At 39.1% G+C, this 20648-nt stretch overlaps 1 long non-coding RNA gene across 1 annotated transcript in view; it reads right to left on the minus strand.

Moving 5' to 3' along the window:
- The window catches only part of LOC141729143 (uncharacterized), a 165162-nt gene that overhangs the window by 23768 nt on the left and 120746 nt on the right, over positions 1-20648 (minus strand). The window contains exon 2 of the long non-coding RNA XR_012580401.1: positions 69-179. This is a non-coding gene — a long non-coding RNA (uncharacterized LOC141729143). The remainder of the gene's footprint in view (positions 1-68; positions 180-20648) is intronic.

A 20648-nucleotide genomic window follows, 5' to 3' on the forward strand; every position in this document is an offset into this window, starting at 1 on the left:
GTAATATTTGAAAGGTCCCACCAACCTGCATCCAGTTGTGCTCATGAGCTATAAAATCACATACTCACATTTAAGAACAAATCATTAAATGCAGAGCTGCTGGTGTTCCCATTCAACAGACTCAAAACACGGAGTGGTCACCTTCCAGAGACTTCAGATCCTGGATCCAGCATGTGGTTCTGCATGATATGAGATAGGACTGGTCAATTTTTACATTTGTGTTAAGTCACAGGAGAGTTAGATATAGAAGTCACTGTTTGGAGATTAGCATTAAGGGGGGTTTTCCCTTTTTCCTTTATTTTTTTCCTTTTTAACAAGGCACCTAACAATTTGCACCTTGGATAAAGGCATTTTTCATGTTATTATTGTTAAAGTAATAATTCTAATAAATTATAGAAGATATTATTTCAGTTATTCTTTATTTCTTTTCAATTATTCTCCCTTTCTTTTTGTACAAATGAAAGTCCAAAGTAGTCTGTGAAATTTCATGCAAACAGTTCCATAATTTAACTCCAGCCCATTTTACTTATCCATGAAATCTGGCGGCACATCTGTTTACCATGAGAGAATGTCCAAAGGTGTTGAAAAACATCTTTTATTATCACAATATAGAGGAATACCTGCCTTCAAGAAAGAAGATATCTAACTTCCTGCTTTTTCCTTTAGACAGAGACTGAAACATGGACATATACAGGCATACATCATTAGCTGGACCAGGTAGGAGGAAGTAATGGAAGGAGTAAGAAAGAAATGCAGCTTTGCAAACAGCTGTGGTCACAGAAAGGATTTTTGTCCCTTGTTTTGCCTGTCTTTCTGTCTTTGCTCCCAACCCTCTCATTTCACCCTTTTGCAATGAATGTGGCACAGACTCCAGGAACGAATTCAGCTCAACTGCCCTACTTTATCATTGATTTTGCCAGATGTTTTTTTTCTACCAGGTTGGTGATTTCAAGTGGCTTGAATGAGTATCAAATTTGAGGCAAAAAATAAAGAAAAAAACACGAAGAAAAATCAAAGAAAAACAAAAGAGTGAGTGACAACATAGAGATATCAGAAGAAGCAGACAAAGAACCAGGGCTTTCAAAGCAAAGCAGCACCTCAACATGCTCACCATGTGATAGGAATCTGAGTCTTGGGCTCTATGATACCAAGACAAAAGAAGGTACATAGGAAAGAGAAATCAGGAGGCTGTGACTGGAGATTCTAGATGCCAAACATCTCCCAAAATTTCTATACTTATTTGTGTTGAAGTATGAAGTATCAAACACCATTTGTGAAGATTACAAGGTTTGGAACAATAGAGGTTCCTCTTCAACAGTGCCCAAACAAAAAGTCTTTCCTATGCTGGGGTTGTCAAGGCTATCACCACAATCAAATAAGTGTGCAGAGACACCCCTAGGTCTGTTTTGGCAACATGAACGACATGACTGCTGGAGGACCTAAAGGCTGCAGGAAAAAGAAGGTACAAAGTGCCAGCTCAAGTACCCATGCTCCCAAGAACATGCAGATGCCCTCAGGAGAACAAAGAAGGGACTAAAGCATCCCAGGAAATCACATTGCCTCATTTGAGTTATCCCCATTGCCACGGATCACCCTCGCTACTGAGCAACTATAACATAAGACTGGATGCTTCTCTGAATTGAGCCCTCTGTTGGAAGATATTCTGTTACATGAGAGCCAAGACTTTTTGGCTCATTACCATAATAAATTCCCTGCTCAGGCTGTCTTCAGTACTAGTCAGTTGCTGCAGCTTAGGGGAAAAAAGATACAGTGCGGTTTAAAAATCTTTCCAAAATATCACTCTTTAATTTCCCAGAGTTCGCACTACTAAACAAATAAAGAGCTTGCCTACATTTACATTAATAAAATGAGCAGGGTTTTTTTCCTTGTTATAATTACCTCTTTTATTGCAAATGGGAGAAAAATTAGGCTTCTACATCTGTTTTCCCAACATATAAATAGTATGTAAATTAATTACCATCTTCCCAAATGTGTCAGTTCCACCAGAGAATTTCTGAGATTGAAGTAGAGAGATCATCTTTAGAGGCAAGCATAACTAGATCTAAAACTAATTAATACATTTTTTACTAAATGATGTCATAGAAATGATTCCAGAGTTTTTCATGGAAACCACTAGATTTTCATTCATCTTTACAATTATATTTAATAATAACAAGACTTACTATTGCTAGTGTACTTGTTTATGCTGCACAAGGGCAAACAGGACTAAATTACAGCAAACCCCTTTCTGAAAGTTATTGAGTGTCTCTCTCTCCCATCAATATAAATGAAAGATAATTAAACACAACTAATCAATGATGAATTCTAACTATTCTCGTGAAACACTGAAAAATTTATAAAGGAAACAAGACAGAAGGAAACACCTCCTAAGAAACTGTTACCGTGATACATCAGCCCGTGCCATGCTTTTTAAACTGCACCAGGGATGAAAGCATGCACTTTGGCAAGAAGGGAATTGCTTACTGTGTGCATTCTGCCATCTATTTTTGCTCAGTGAGGGCAGGGCGCCCAGCCCTGCAGGACTCGGGTCATGTCATCTCCTGAATGCTCCTTGGGGCAGGACTTACCACAATAGAGTCTGCTGTTCTTATTGAAAACAACTTTCAACACGAGAGTCCCAACAGCAATTCAAAGATCTGTTTCCACATTGCTTCTCTCCTTAAAACTCCTACCCAGGTGTATTGTACTGCAGTCCTACAGTCCAGATTCCCTAAGCCTCGCAAATCCACAACAGGTGGAAACAAGGTTTCCAAGACAATTCCTCTTCCCAACACTACATCCCTAAATACTACGGAGGCTCAATAAAACCTACTTTCAACCAAAATTGCTTGACTCATAAAAGTGCTGGATCAGAATAGAGCAGGGGAGAGATGCACACTTCATTGTTTTACCTCAAGACCCAACAGCAGCTGCTGAGGTCTTTGCATGCTCTGAGCAGCTGACTAACTCAGTTGCTCTGAGAAACTGAGCAACTATCCTCTATCCAAACAGATTACCTGATTTACACTAGGCTGCTTATGGAAAGCCTGTTTTACATTAGACAATTCCAAAGTCAATGCCTGAACTGTGATAGTCAGCACAAAGGGAACAAGCACTCTCCTTCCCTTGTAGAGGAGGGAAACAATGGGAAGGCGAGGCAGCAATGGATGGAATAGGAGCCAAGTCCACAGTTTCCTCCTGCCCCCAGAAGGCATGTGATAACCTGAGAAACTGAAGTATCTCTGGGAGAAATGGTAGCTCCTGGAAATCAGGCACAATTCCAAGCAAGTATGTCTTGCACACCTGAGGACAAGGAAGGTGGTTTTCAAGCAACTGCTAGGAATATATGTGCTAGTGTAGTGTTAATGGTTGTGGTTATTACCCATCTTAAAAGGCAGAATCGTTCAGGATTTAAATAAATTTAAGAAAACCTCCAATAAGGTCAATGTCCGGCGTAAACAGTCATTTAAATATTCCTTTAAAAAAAAGGAACATTACTTAAAATATTTTTTATTAGCAAGAACATCACATTGCCTAGTTAAAAAAGAAAAGCATGTGAGCCACTATGATCACAGGCACTGACAGTGAAATGCGATAGCTACAGCAATTACCACGGCACTGGATTTCTTTTTCTAAATTCAAATTAAAGCAATGAAATAATACAGGTAAAAAATATTTTGTTCAAGGTCATCTCTATATATCAGGTATAATTTGTCAAAATATTTACTAGGAAGTTTGAAATTTAAGATATTTTGCTTCAAATCTCTAAGCTTTTGTTCAAACCTCTATCATCTACTTAACTTAAAGAAGTGCAAAGGCTCAGTGAGGCTTTACAATAAGAACTAAGCTCTAAGTAATGAGCAATTATGAGCATTAAAATAGAGACCCCTTCTTTCAATAGCAACTGCCCAGAACTTGCATCCTTGTCATGTGCACAGCCCCAGTCACCAGCTGGGCAATCGTGCACTGGAGGTGGGACCGTGTATTTGCAAGTTTTGCAGCAGGAAAAAGAGATTCCTAGGCATATGCACTGACCACGATTGCATTGATGGTACTCCGTAAACACTGACCATAACTGCATTGATAGAACTCCTACCATACCACTGTCTGATGCTTCCTTAGCTGAAAATACTTCTCTAAAAATCAATCACTATGTAATTGTAGCGTAATTGTGTTAACCTGGCCAGCCCTTTTCTGTACCTTATGGATAGATTGATTGAGATTTACAATTGCAATATAATTGTTTGTCAAAACAAAACCCATGTGAAAACCAGAAACAGAAGTTATGGCCAGGAGTAAAAACTAGCAGCAAATTCTAAAATAAAGCATAGTTCCTTATTCAAATTTACCATTACACTATCCAGCTCCTCTTTTATCTTGAGCACTTCCCAGAATAGACATCCTGACATTCTAGTGTCACCCAGAATATAATAAATATTATCTGTCATGAGGATAGAAGTCTCAGAGCCATATTACTCAGTCAGTTGCCAAATTATATCAGTTTCAGGATAGAGCTGCCTTTCCTGGAAAGTTCAGTTATTCAAAGCCCAAGCCACCACTTCCACTGATACCTTGTCATCAAAACTCTAATCAAGTTTATCGAATGTAATATGTTTGACAGTAGCATGAAGCAAATTTTCTTCTAAAGCACTTGTTAAATTATGTTTCATTAAACAGGTAGGAGAAACATCTCCAGTGACCAGTTTATTCAAGAAAGAATGTCACTTTAACATTATTTTCCTTAATGTGATACCAGACAAAAAGCTATCTGTAACCAGCTGTAATTATCACATACTTATTCTGCATTTTTTCTTTATTTTAGCCACCTGTTCAAAAACATTTGATGTTTACTGGCTATTCTTCCTTCCTATCTGGATGATCAAATCTGTGGTTGTGAAAGCTGTTTCTTGACATAAAAACCTTGAAAGTATGAATATCCAGAGGTACAACTTGTCATGAGAAAAGTAAACATTTTACAAAAAAAAACCCAATTACTATGCAGGACTATCCTCTTGATCACCTCCGATTTTTATGGCAGTTGCTTTCTATGAATACCTTCTAAAACAAAACCTCATTCAGAAACATTCTAAAGTGGTATACTTTTTAAAAAAAATAAACAGGACAGAGGGGTTGAAAAAAAAATTTTACTAATTTTGGTTCATTTAATAACTTCTAATATGATGCTGATCCTGCATTAATTCTTCTCTTGGTGTGACTTTGTATTTTATTACTCCCCACCTAAGGGCTTTTTCTAACATATATCTGTCACTTTTGTTGCAATTGTCATTTAACTGAAAGACATTGCAAAAACATAGGCTATAAGCCAATAAAAAAGTTTATAGCACAAATAAAACTACTTAAATGAATAATTTAGGCTAAATTATTATAATTTCATAAAAAATTTATTTAGAAAGTAAGCAAAGAAAACAACAGAAAAAAATTACGATTTAAGCTGTAGCCAATGTCTGCTGTGAGCAGCTTCTTAAAACAGCCAGTCAAGTATTGTAAAATCCGTGGATATTCTCAAAAAGAATAAGTATCTAGATTTGACAAAAACAAAAGGGCAGGTGGGGTGTGTTTTGTTTGGTTTGGGTTTTTCCCCCATTTTTTTTACATCTGCCAAGACAGACTTCTTAACACTAGAAATTGTATGCAATTAAACATAACATAAAACTGGATTTTATTACTAGTCTGTGGAAAGAAGCCGAAATTCCCAGAGAGGCTGTAAGTTTTCAACAGCCCCATCTGAGAGCAGAGAAGTAGTCATAACCATTTCTCCGACAGATTGGGCGAGAGCTGCCAAAACCCCGAAGGAAAAACCTTATGTTTATATCAGCCCCCACTCAGCACGTGGAAAATACAGCTGCAGAGCTGGTTCTCCTGGTCCTCCAGTTTCACACCCTTGTGGACAAAACCAGCCAATTTAAATTTGTGCAGTCACCACTTTGACACACAGCAGCTTAATGGAGCAGTTACAACAGATCTGGGACTTGCAGGGGGAAAAGGTTGGGCCTCTAGCTAAGGGAAACTGGAGATTGAGGAGCTGGCAAGTCCTCTGAAAGCCTCTTGCCTTTATTTCATAAAAACACCATCCAAAATCCAGCCTTTCATTATGATCCCAAAAAACCTAATATATACGCGCGTTTGGTAAATAAGGCTAATCTTGGAAAAAAGCTCAAAGCTGTCACTCCTGTGGCTGGCTCCCCAACGCCCTCTGCATGAGGGCTACTCTACAGTGGCAATTCTATTTTCCACGGAAGCAAATCCTCATCACCTGTTTGAAGTATGGCAGGGAGATCTGTGGCAACTGTGGCTGCGGTAGAGGAGCTGGCCTTGGTGGCCTGACTGGGCCACCACCCATTTGGCTTCAGGCATCAAACTCCAAGAAGGAGCATATTCAGCCCATGGCTCCCTCCATGAGCAGCCACCAGGTGAGGCACTGGGGGAGCAAGGGCTTGGCATCTGCTAGTCCCTGACAAAAATCAAGACAGTCTCAAGTCATTTCCCTGGGTCTCTCTGAACAGCCCAGTAGAAAGGGAAGCAGGGAAAGTACTTCAATAGTCAGCACCTATCAAACTCACACTGTCCCACCAGAGAAGTATTACAAAAAAAAGAAAGAAGTCATTCTTAGGAAATCAGAACTGTTTCATACACGAAGCTACAGTCACTCAGCCCACAGGCCACCACATACAGAGCTCTTTTGGGGTTTTTTTGAAACTGCTTCAATCTGCTCTGGGCATTTGCTCCATGTTTTCAGTTTTTCACTGTCACTGACCTGCCCTAGAGCCAGGCAACCCTGAAGGGAACAGCCATGATGCTGTAAATCCCTGTGAGCAGTTTTACTTGTGCCTACCTTACCACTGATAACTCACTGGAACATGTACACTTGCAAAATTAGCACAGAAAAATTCTAACCCTCACTCCACCTCATCACCCTTCTCTGCTTTCCCTAAGAACAAGAGGGAATGAGGACAGGAAAGAATCCATGACATGACATTATAGAAAACTTTTCCATTAATTGCAGGAATTTCCATTCTTCCTCACTCAAAATACAAGCACAAAGACCATCCTCTCTTCACCTCACCCTCATTTCTACAGCCCTGACAGCACGTCTCCTCTTTAGCAGCAGGGATCTTGTAATGGAAACAACAATGGAGCCAGCAAAGAAACACCAGGGCAAGTAGCACGCCTATACCCGGGGCTTAGCCTGAGCCCCTGATTACCCACAGATTACTGGGCTCCTTCACATGGGCTGCTGCTGCTGCACTTTTGGCAGGTGAAATATGCCACTGTCAAATGAAAGGCTCCTTTGCACAGTGCAAAGGGCAGGCATACTGCAGAGCAATCATTGCCATTGCTGATGGAATTTCTTATTACCCAACTTGAATAACATGGGCTTAATAAAAACAAAAAAAAAGTCAGAAATGTCTGTTATCCTCCTACTTGTAAAAAGGATCAACTACAAGATAAACCTGCAACTCTGGTGTATGTAGTCATCAGCCATTAGCATGTGAGGTACAGCATGTCATATGAAGGGACTTACATCCAGTATGAGTCTCTTCCTAGCAGTTGCCACAGGATCTCATACACATCTGAGACCTATTAGAAAAAAAATTCAGTCTGAGTTTATAAACCCTAATAATCTCTGAACTGATTTAATATCTTTAGTAGTAGGCTTTTCTGTATTGCTTTTACCTTTTGGAGGTCAGGTTTTAGCTCTTAGGAGGTCAGAAGTGTTCCACACATGAACCTACAGTCACTCACAATTTCATTGTTTTATTTGAATTCTAGATTTACTTCCCTGGGTTTTACTAGCAGACATATGAGGCTGTGAGCATGATGTGCCACAGCTTCTATCCTGCTGTCTCGGCACCTATACATCAGAATGTCATCACCCTTGGTGCTGCTACACATGCCTATTTGTAAGCCTCATGGGTGGCAATAGGATATTTCTGCTGAAGGTTTCATCCCACACAGAATATTCATTTCTCTGCCAGTGTTCAGTGTGACTGGGTAACTGCTCCTCTAAGAGCAGCAGTGGGCACTGAGTAGAGAGAATTTTAAATTTTTTTTTTAATATGTAATCAAGTGTAGGTGTTTGATAGGATATCTCCAACAAGTCAATTGCTCAGATGTATCCAAATGTTGATAGGATATCTCCAACAAGTCAATTGCTCAGATGTATCCAAATGTAAAATGTCTTCTCCACAACTATATGTACAAATACCAAACTTTTACAGCATTGGCCCTTTAGCAATGCCACTGTCTCTTTTTATCTTGCATAGACACACCAATTTTTCATTTACTCTCCAAGACAGACGCTTAAAAGATTGAGTAATTATTCTCTGTGTTGATGCCTAGGATATCTGGAAGCATCCCAGGCATTTAGAAAAAATCTTTGGTTTTTCCCAAAAGTTTCAGAAGCAAAGGTATAGTGCATTGTGTACTTTGAATATGATGTAATTTAATTTATGAGGCTACTATAAAAATCAGTTGCTGCAGATTTAATAACTTCTCAGTGCTATTACCTGAAATCTTCAGCTGTGTAAAATTTTCTTTGGCATTCTGAATGCAAATTTCCATCTCTGAGGCATTATTTTGTCTGTGACACTGCATCACACCAAGTGAGTTGTTTTCTTGCTCTTTGATTGGTGTTTTTTCTCTAGCATAAAGCTTACAAAGTCTTGTTGGGGGATTCCTGGCTGCTAAATCTGCTTTGTCATTGTGAATTATTGCTTTGCTATTATAGTCCAAGTGAAAGATAACAATTTTATTGTTCCTCATTGCCTACCCATTCTCTAGTCTCACTGAGGAACTCAATTTCTTATATCCCATTTTGTTTGTCCTCCACTAGTTTCATTTGAATGACTTTCTCTCCAAGCTTGTCAGGAGTCATTTGTAAAATTTCCCACAGAGGCTGCTCTGGTTCCATCCTTCATTTACTTAAGTTCATTTTAATTACTTAAGTTCATGTTAATTGCACATCTTAGCAACACTTGAACAAGTTAACATACACTTTTTTTTTATCTTTCTTCTCTGAGATCTTGCATATTTCACCCTTTTTTCTCTAAAATATCACAGATTAATTCCTTATTTAAGGATCATGGCACAGATTTGCCATAGAGCACAACAGCACAGTCTTCTGAACCGTTTCTCGATTACGCTTGAATAAGGTATATCTTTCCATGGTCAACCTCCTTAATCACTGATTTTGCATATCCTCAAAAATTGACTCCTTCTCACCTCATATTCAGGGGAAGAAGAAATCAACCAAACAGAGTAAAAAGCTCCTTCAATACATCTGCACCGAAGCAAGGACTCTTCATGAAGAGAATTCCACAGAGTACCACCCCTAGCCCTTCTTCCCACCCCTGAGACTTACAGAAAACTCACAGGCCAAGAGCCATCAGTCTCCTCCCAACACCAGCACAGGAAGCTGGGGGCAGAGGGGAGACTGATGCACAGAGGAAATAAATGCCCAGAACACTCTACCCCTTGTAAGATTATTTAGACATTTCTTTTTTGCTTTGAAATTAGCTGCAAGTTTGCTCAGATTTCATCCTTCTTGTCCCAATTGACACCTGATCCCTGACCACCATCACCAGCTTGTCTTTACTTTTAACCTACTTATTGCCTTCACAATTCACAGAGCTTTGAAGACCTCCGAAAGATTGCAGTACCAATGCAGCATGCAAAAATAATCTGTATCTTAATGTACAGAAGCATGAGGGGGAGCTCATTATAGACAAGTTGTTTAACTATAATGTTCACTGAGGGTGGGTGTCTTTTGTCTCTCAGGCAGTTGGACTAAACTATTGTTTTATGTCTCTTCCAGCTGAAATATTCTATTCTGATTTTATTATTCAAATGAGAGCTACTCACAACTGTCTATTAGCAACTGACATAGCATGTGTCAGAAAACACCTACTGTTATTCCCTTTTTAATAGAGAGCAAGAACAGTGTATTGCCTGAAAGGGAAGGAGGGAGTTTCAAAAACTCTGCATTTCTGCATGTGCTCCCATGATGTTGCTCTCTGATCTTTTGAACAGACTTAACGTGGGGAAAACCTGAATGGCCAAAGCAGACACTATGAATAATTTTTGTGGTTTCTCAAGACAGCCCTTCATCTTTCACAACGAAAATAGTGAAAGTGGCAAAAAAACACAGCACAGAGTGTGCAGTAGGTGGTACACGTAACACATATATAACAGAATGGTGCCTCATAAAAGAAAGAGTTCTTTCAAGCCCTAGAGCTTTACTACACAGTATTGATAGCAACACAAGGTGAATATCTATAAAATATGTTATTACTTCTGGGCTTAGGAATACAGTGCCACTTGGTTTCTTCTAAGCTTTTTATTTGCTTTTGAGGCATAACATCACTTAGTTTGAGGAAGGAGATCCTTAAGAGAGAGCGATTAGATAAAGGAAACATCAGTTTACAATCACTTATTCCTCTGGCATTTTCTCCTTCAGGCCACAACATTCTTTAGCAGCATTCCTTCCCTCACCTTCACCTTGTCCTCAGACAACTAATTTTTTATCTTAGGCCTTAAAACAGGCAGATCCCATGTGTGTCTCCCCCAAAATCCAGACTCTGCTAGAAGTATCAGGAGTATGGCTGCTTTCTCTGGGAGAATTTTACACAGAAGAACTTTTCATCTTACCATGGCATCAGAAGACAACTGGAGCACATAACTTAGGAACAAAGAGAGAAAAGTCCAGTGGTGTGACTGCCTTCCAGCTCTCTGACACTACTAACACACTGCAAGTGAAAGAAAACCAACCCGTTCTTCCATAACCATGGGTCTCTAAAGGAACTGATTTCCTAAGCAAACAAAGGCAAAATTCAGTCTCTACATTCCCAATTAACCAAAAATTCAGGAAATTTTACTTGTTTTTTGAATTTATTTCTCTCATGTGACTTTGATAATTCACACTTGATATGAGGATTGAGTCTGAATTTCTCCTGAGGAAAGTCTTGGAGACCAAGCTCTGCAGTCTCAGAGCAAACAGTCCTCAACTGCTTGCACAATGTGTGATGTTTTTCCCTTGGTTGAAAATGCTTTTTCAATATTCCTTTCCAACAAAAGCTGCAAATTGATATTTTTTCATAAACTATAAAGAAGTGACTCTCTAAACTGTAGTAATTTACTAGACTTGGCAATGCAGATAGGAAAGCATCTTCAACCACAAGGAGGTTATGCATTATAAATATTTTCTGATCATTTCTGCTTCATAAGTTAGCTTTTTGCTAAAATCTCCTCACTCAACGCAAAAGCATATGCTCCATCAGCAAGTTCAGTACCTCAGAGAAAATAAAGCATTAAAATATAATTTGCAATATCTGATTTTATATTCTCCTATTATACATTTTCAAAATGTGAAAGACTATAAAGTAGGATGATTGCTTTTGGTCACATTAGCTTCCACATAAATGTCAATAATCAATTATTGCCCAACTCATTTCTGTGAAGGAGCCCTTGCCACCACAAGGGAGGGCACAGCATTCTTGTTTTGCCTCTTGGTTTTCCAGAAGCCTTGTGGAGAGAAGATGTAACACCACTTTCCCTCACTATCAGAGTAGCACTTACAAAGTTGTCAAAGGAGGCCCTCAAAGGTTTGCCTCTCTCACCATCCAAAAAGTGCTTATGTCCAGGTCTTGGCCAGCTAGGTGGTTCCTCAACACCAGGAAGACGTTCTTGACATGCTCCAAAATCTTCTCCAAATTCCTCTCGAGAGAGGCTCTTCCCATACCCCTTCCTGGCTCCAACAAACCAAGTCTCAGGAAGAGCAGATAGAGGGTCCTGTGGGCATCCTGGATCTCAACAAGCTTCTCCACCCATCTGCATCATCTGCCCACCCACTCCTCAGAAACTGCTCCCAACCTTGTATCCTTCACCTACTTATTTTTGAAGGGGCCACCTCTAGGCACGCATTGTGCTTTCTTTGGACTCACTGGCTGTTAGAAAGACCTTGCCCTCATAGTGATAATGAAATGGACCATGAGGACTCAGTATTTTACACATAGTAAGCTTTTCAGTCTTAGCAAAGCAGAGAAAAAAGTGGAATTTAAAAATATTAAACTAAAGGGAGAACTATTTCTCTCTACACTTAGAGTAAAATCAACAATGTGTCATACATGTCTTCCCCATTGGACTGGTTTAAGCTGTTTCTGAAGCCTGGCAAACTTTATACAGACATAGCAGACTGCAAAACCACTGCAGGATTAGGCCAAGGTCTGCCTGCAAGTTTCCTTCAAAACAAGGCTGCAACTCTGAAACTAAGCCTTCTGGAGCGAAGCTGAAAAGATATGCCAAAATAAAGCTTTTTTTTTCTTAAAAAACCCACAATATATAAAGCTATTCTTTATTAACACTAAAATAATCTCCAATATCCAACACATTCAGGTAAGTATCTTGGTAATCCTTGCAAATGAGAGTTCAACATTATCTGGAGATTTAGACATAGGGCTTGAACTCAAGAAAATTTTGCAAAACCTTACATGGTCACAAGTATCTCAACAAACTCATTGTCCCTGTTTTTTATCAGATGCAACATTAACAGAGCCACAGCCACTGTCACAACTGAAACATGTAGGAAGATGAAAGCCATTTTAAAGTACACTAAGCCAAGACATTTAGTGCAATAAGAAAAAGCAGCGTCATAACATGCAATTCCCAAAGGCTTGTCTTTTTCCAGTTGACAAATGACTTTAAGTACTTTAGGGTCAAAAAAGTTTTGTGCATGACACTGATCCTCCATGGAAACAGAGAAATCAGTCCCCTAGGAAAAGCCTGATTTTTGCTACATACATTTGCTGCGTACATTTTCCCTATGCCTGTTCATGACCCGACCCTTGCCCTGGGCACACCTCTTGTCACAATTGACCGGGTGCACTGCAACCTCTATGCACAACATGGAGAAGACCCTAAAGTGCCAGCAAATAGCCTGAGTGTAGGTGTCCAACCAGCAAAAGCATTTGGGAAAATCTGAAGACTGCAGTGTTGAGCAATGGCTCACATCTTTGCCTTTCTTTCAGGCATTATTATGACATTTACTTGGAAAATAGAAAAACCTTGCAAATATTCTGATTGGAAAAACAACTTAAGAAAACTATTCACCTTCTTCTCTGCACAATTCTGTGGCTCCAGAGGAGATGGGGCTGAAGCTCCCACTGTGGGTTCCAGTGGAGACCGTTTCTTTGTCCAGTTCACAGCATTATTTTTACTCTCACACTCAGGTCTAACACCCACCAAAGAAAACTCAAAATCCAGTGTTTTCACACAGAAGCTGTGTCCCTGAAAGGATCACAGTGGAGAAGAACATCTTTGCAGCACCATGAGATGCTGCACCCCATTCCCCACTGAGGACTCCAGGGCAAGATTCAAGTCCTCCTATATAGAGTGTTCATATATGAGGCAAAATATTTTCCTGATGAATTTCAATTTTTAGTCAGCAGTTTTCTGAAGGAAAGGTGCTTATAAAGCTCTTGCTGTCTGTGAGGCTTGAGCGGTGCTGTGTATGCACACACACACACAGGGGAACATATGTAGTAGCTGCAGGATCTTAAATGTGATTTTCTCATGCTTTTACATGCTGTCCCCTTAAATCTGAGCTCTAGTCAGATTCACTCCAAACACTGGTACATAAGTCCCTTATGTGCCAATTTAAAAAAAAATAAATTATGAGTAAAGGCTGTTCAGTGAGTAATAAAAAGAACACATTTTTTTCATTTATGCAGGTACAGCTTGTTTAACAGCATAGTGCTTAAGTCCAGGTAAAAGCATGAAATGTCAGTTCAGCAAAGTCTTCAACACTTTCCAGTCATGACTTCAAATTACTACTGAAAGGTAAACCTTGTTTTAGCACTGTGTTACAAAAAAAGGAATAAAAGATTTAAAAAACTTTCATTTACTCAAAAAAAAGGAAAAATATATTTCATTTTATAAAACATCACTTAAAAATCTCATCAGGTGCCATTTTCAATAATATAATCGTACACAGGAGCTTCCAGGCCTGGCAGTTATTTAGACAGCTGTCAATCAAAATGTCTCACAGCTACCCTACCGTGTCAGCCATCAGCTAACCCACACTTTCCCAGGGACGTCTTAGCATGGCATCTTTGTTCTGTTTTCAGATAAACAGATCCAATTTCTCAACAAACAGACTGCTACAGTCCTTTTGATAACAATGTAATAATTCAAAACAAATGATTCTAGGCTTTGATGATAGCACTTTTATGGGTCATGAAGAAATCCTCCCACCAACATCTGTTTGATTTTATCTACTTGAACTTTATCCTCCAGTTGAAGATTTATAAGCTGAAATCATCCCAGCCTATTAAAGTCAGGCTAATGTTAAAGCACTAACACAGAGAATGAAAGTGCATTTTGCAGTCATCCACCTTTTGAAATCCTGCCGTGAGGGAAAGATATCAAAAGTTTGAGAGATGTATGTTTGAATATGCTGGAAGTCTGCATTCTGCACAGAGCCCTGGATGACTGAGAGATTAAGGAATCTAACTGTTGCCCTACTGTGGGGGCAAGTTATTTACAGAACTATTATTTAAAAAGACAACATGAAAAATACAGATGTTGTTTACATTGAAAGACTGTTTTCTTAGCAAAACCATTATGGGTGATGAAAATTGACTCCAGATTTGTTCCCCCTCCTCTTAATTTCTGTATACACTGTAAATAAAAAGCATGACAGCAGACTTATTAGAGCCACTTGTTACTTATTAGCTAGATGGCAAAATTTAGTCAGAATGCCTTTTAATTTAAAATTAAAGGAGAAAAAAACCCCAGGACTTTCTATGAAGAGTCTGATAAAACAGGCCAAGAGAAAAATTATCACACATTGCTACCTGAAAAAAGCCTTCTGCGAAAGCCAACAAAAGAAATTATCATCAGGGTTGTCACAGTTGCAGAACTTTTCCAAGGAAACAATTACTCTTCCTGTGAGTGCTGACACTTCCACAAACAGTTGTAAAATTTAGCAGTTCTTTTCTGGAACATTTTTTTGGAATAGATTTATTCAGTGTGTTCCAGATGACACTTTTTGACCTAAAAATTCAGTTTCAATTATAGTTTGTAGCATAGTATAGTGCATAAATACATACAAAAGCTTTAATAACAATTAGTTATAAGATGATGTAAGAGGTAAAAATATATACTGCTATACCTCGTGTAGCATCACTTGGAAAAGAAATATGAACATGTTAGTGTTTGGTGGTGTGTGCCTTAAGAAGCTTAACCTGGTGTCTTTAAATATATTTCTATATTTACACACCCCTATGTGACTGTCAGACCCTCTTTGCATGAAGGAACTCAAACTTACTTTACACATGCTAGAAGTATTTTACTACAGTAGGAAGAGATGACCCAAGAGATTAAGGGATGTCCTTATCACTGCTAATGTATACAGTACCACTGGAAATTGCACTGACTCAGCTCTAAAGAAACCACTTGGCCACTTTTCCACCAGCCTGAAGCAGCAAGATATGCACACACTGAACTGCACTCCAAGCAAAGGAAAAGAAAATCTGCTTAAATTCTAAGTTCTTAGACACTCCAACACAAAGTTTACTAAGCCACAGTGAAAAGAGTAACATAGAACATTTTTTAAAGTATCCCTGGGAGGAGCCAGGCCCACCTCAGGAGAGGTTTCTTCACCTTCCGTGGCCAGCATGTCCCAGGCAGAGACAATGGCTGTACTCTCAGGGTGAGAGTCCAGCCAAGCTTGCTGCAAGAGCCTTTCATGTCTCAGACATGGCCCATCCCAGCCCTTGTCTTCCCCAGGTCCTGAGAGGCAGCTAAACTGCCACTGCCAGAGGGGAAATGCACACTGCATCTTTGCCTCCCAAGGGAGAGGCTCGCTGCTCCTGCTGCAGTAAGCACTGGAGAGGTGACGCTCTGCCCATGCCAGGGATTTTTCCAAACAGTTATTCTTGTGAACTGGCAGACATTCCCTTTCTGAACAGGCAAGTCTGAGTTTTCACTGTTTTTTGGGGCAATTTTGCAGGGGGAGGGGAGGGGGCAACGGAGAGGCAGAGGGACTGTTCTTTTTCTTACAGGAGGAACAGCTCAGTCAGGCACTCTTGAAGCTCAAGTGGCAACATAAAGGAGCACAACAAGAGGGAGACTGAAAATCCTGCATACCTTCCCCTTGACTGTCTGTTGTATGACATTTACCAGATGAGTATATGTAAAGTACCCTGTAATTAAGTTCATCTGATCATAATAACTTTTAGAAAACTTCAAAAACTATGTCAAAACTCAGAAGCCAGAATAATTTGTATTTATTCTAAGTAGATGAGCATGTTGCTCAAGCATAAATTACACTTTTATTTAGCATAAATCAAGCCAAATTATTTGGTAGGGCTGTGGAACTGCACTTCAGATATCACCTGCCCTTTGCTTTACTAACTGTTTGGAGACCCTTCCCATTTCCAGCTCACAGCACATGCCCATCTCCCTGACCTGCCCCTGCCTGTGCCTGCTCCTGCAGCACCAACCAGACCCAGAGCCTCAGAAAGGAAGAAATTTGAAGTTGAAAGCCCTGCAGGACATAATGACAGGAGAAAATACCAAACTCCATTTGATCTTGGGCTCTCCTCAGGCATTTCACAGCTCCTATCTAATGGAGGAATTCTGCAAATATATCATGGCCACATCTTTGCCATAAAATTTCTGTACACGATGACTGCTGCAGTGTAAACAAAACACCTGCTCCTGCCCAATAGTCAGGGTGAAAGAAAAAGAAGTTTATCAAGGAGAATATATTTAGATACCAGTGTCTCCCCACAGCAGTATGTCCAAAAATCACAAACTCTAAAAGCTGTACACTAATCTCACCAGAGAGGACTAAAATTTAAAAAATAAAACAAAAGAAACCAACAAAAATAATACTATCTGACAATACTTATCTGATAATTAATTAAATCATGTCTGTGTTTCTTTCTTCCTTTCTTTTAAACCTGTATATTTGTTAAGTTATTGCTAAATACCAAAATATTTTGAAAGTTGTCAAGAATAAATGCTGCTGTGGAAGAAGAGCTACAGCTTGCATACCCCACACCCAGCTGGAATTCACCCTGTTTAGCCAACTAGCCTGAGTTAAACACTTGTGAACAAAACAGATCTATTAATCTTCATTTTCTCCCATCATGAAACAGATTTTCTGAATAAATACCATGTGTTTCCTGAAAAACAACATAATCATAGTTTAATGCTGGAATAGGTTTGTAGCAATTCAGCTTCCTAAAACCATAATTTTAGCAAATGGGAGAGTTAAAGACATGAGGCTACAGGTGTTGCCACATGCAGCAGGTGCAGGTGTAGGATGGAGCAGCAGCACCAACAGCTGTGCTCCAAGAGAGAGGGAGCACTCCTCCTTGAGAATGCTGTCTCCCCTCAGCCCACTTGATGTGCAAATGTCCCTGTCTCACTTTCCTATATCTGTAAGAGAGGGATAGTGAAGTTTTCCCTCTCAACAAGCCACCCCAAAATCTGCAGATTAATCATGCTGTTAACAGGCAGTGTGAAAAATGCATAAATGTTTTGTTTATTTTTATATTGTGTATTTGAAATACAGCATGCCTTGGGAAGTAGAGTGTGCCAATAAGCATAAAAATACCATTAATATGTTCAGATTGTCATATCCAAAATCTGAAACTGAATCTATCATCAGCTGTGCTAGCAATGCATTTTCTGCCAAGTTGCCACGGGTTACAGAAATGCATGATGACAGCAATAAATAACTTTAATGACTACTGATAATATCATGAAAAGAGCTCTGTGATACACTGACATCATTTAGAGGTTTACTAGACATTATTAAGTGTTGTATCATGCCTCAGCTTGTCAGCTAATCATAGCAAATCGCTTGTGTATACACATATTTTTCTCCATCTGCATGTATATGTAAAACTAAATATCATAGACTATTTATACACAATTTATTCAACTTATTTTCACTTGAAAAAACCTAAAATAGTAGTATGCCAGTTACAAAACCGGCATGTATCTGACATGTAACTGGAGGCACCTTAAGATTCTGTACAAACAAAAGATCTTTTCAAACAAAACTAACTACAATCCTCACAACTTCTCAAGCAGTGGTGTGATCTAGCACTACACACTGGAGCCTATTTGTCACATGTATTTGCCATTCTTTAATTTGGCCTTCCTGGAAGTTTGTTGGTATGACTATCACAGCAAATAAGTATTTCTGGGAATGCTAGAAATAGAGTGGCAAGGTATTTTCACAAACACCTGCAGTAAGAAGAGATTCATAATGAAATTACCTTCAAATCAAATAAAACAAGGGTTGAATGACCTCAATGTTTCTGCTTAAGTTAGAAAATATTGAATACTATACATTATATCTTGATGTGTCTTCCTCCCATCACCCTGGGACTACTGTTACCACGAAAAAAGAAAAAAAATTAATTTTCTATTGCTAACACCATATAGTCCTAAAGCACAGACATTACCAAAACAAGTTTAAACAGTACCTAGCATTTTCATATATGTTTTTATTTCCTTAAGGAAGAAAATACTTCTGCTTTTTTCACATTTTAAGACATCCCTTAAAGAAGGGGAAGATCACTATTTGCAGATGTAATATTCTCATATTTACAATCCACATTAAATATATTCTTAAATGGCAAAAAATAAGATTTTAAAACCACGTTTTAAATCATGTACATCTGTCAAAAATACAAACATGACAAGATCCCTTTAAGAAGTGACATTTAGCAATACCTATTGACATGGAAGGACTTTGGGATGATGACATAAAAGCTTGCAGATGCGCAATAGATCAGGCACTTACATCTGCTTCTGCAACTCACATGTCACCCTTTTCCATCCACCATATGATTTGCACATCAACATGATTACACCAAGCTGGGTTATACATCATAAAATGCATTTGCCTGTCTAAAAGGTACCAATGCTATTCTTTCTCCTCCTTAAGTAACCATTCCCTGTGGGTTACGTACCCCACAGCATTTAGGTACAAGCAAATGGTTTATTTCCTAGCAACCTCCAGTTCTGATGTGGCACTATGATCAAGATTTATATGTTGCAGGCATAATTTTAGGTATGATTATTAACTGTATTTCATTTTAGGGACAAGATTTTTCACCTGTGAAAACTAAGAAAATATAATGTGATTAATAACTATCCAGGGTCCTAACAAATATAGGGGCACAGCATGCTGCATTCACTTTTTTTAACCCTTTAAATGGCCTGAGGAAACAGGGCCTAGAAACTTTAATAAAGTTGTAGAAATAGATTTTTTTTTCCATTGTACTATATGCAAGTTGTTGCACTCACATAGCAAAAATCAAATGCCCCAAAGAGGCCTAGCTTTGTTCCTAAAAAATCCCAAAGATGACATGGTTTATTATAGGGTCATCAGCGGTCCTAAGAAAAGCTAAAGAAAGAAAGCAGGGAAAAAATCATTATGGCTGATTATGTTGTCTCAATAACAAGTATCTATTAAAAGAACCTGAACTTCCATGCTGTTTCTGATAAACCTTCCAGTACATGACGAAAGGATTTACAGCTACCAAGATTATGAGGTGGCAGGAGTCAGATCCATTTCTGCACCTCTTCTCAAGGGTCATTTAATGTGGAGGAAGGAAAACTTGCGGGGCCTCACTTGGCACTTCTCAGGCAAAGAAGCTCCAACTGAATTAAAACAAAACCAAGTTCATTAATAAGTAGCATCCTTACTAGGAAGTCTAGAAGAGCCTTTCTTAGCAGTGAGCCTTTTGTTTCCCTCAGGATAAAGTGCTTGTGGAGTCATAAAATGCCTCCAATTCTCAAAGAAGACCATAATCTCCTAAATGTCATCTCTGCCTTTCCTCCTTCAAAGGGCTCTGAATTTGTGTGTGCAGCAGCCCACAGAAATTGGTTAGTGTTGGCAAACAGCGTGACAACTGCAACACAAACCCAAGAGGGGAAAATAAACAACCTTTCAGTCATCCCAATCATTGGAGCCATGTGGGCATTTAACATGCTCTGGGTTCCTCGGGTCTTGGAGAACATAAATTAGTGCAATAAGTGATACAATTAATGAATTTCAGCAGTCAGATATAAGCACGAGTAATGTATCCAGGAATAAATCAGGCAGTTGATAAACAAAGCCCTGTTGCTTTGGGCTATCCTGAATTCCTAGGCTCTCCTTGGATCCACTCATGAAACAAAATCACTTTCCAGACAAAAAAAAAACCACCCTGTAAACATATAGGGATGAAATTTCCTCTCAGACTCCTTTTATTCAATGCACCTGTCTCCCAGACCTACCTTGCACCCTGAGTGTCTCCTATTTCTAGGAAAGAGTAATTTTCTCCCTGTCTGGCTTCACGCAATGTCTCCCAACTCTAGCTTCTGTTCAAGAAGGAAAGAATTTGTCTATCTAAACACCTGATCCTGAGTGTCTGCATTTTCAGGCATCATATCTCCCTTCCAAAGGCTGAATGAGGTCTCTTCCAAAATCTATTTCAGTAATTTGGGATGAGTGAATTAAGTCATCTGTGCCACACAAACCATGCCAGGTGATTCCATCAGGAGTGCAAAAAGTTCCAAATATTATAATAAATAAAGAAAAAAAACTGCCCATAAATAATCTG

The sequence above is a fragment of the Zonotrichia albicollis genome, chromosome 5 (assembly GCF_047830755.1).
Source record: "Zonotrichia albicollis isolate bZonAlb1 chromosome 5, bZonAlb1.hap1, whole genome shotgun sequence".
Lineage (NCBI taxonomy): Eukaryota > Metazoa > Chordata > Aves > Passeriformes > Passerellidae > Zonotrichia > Zonotrichia albicollis.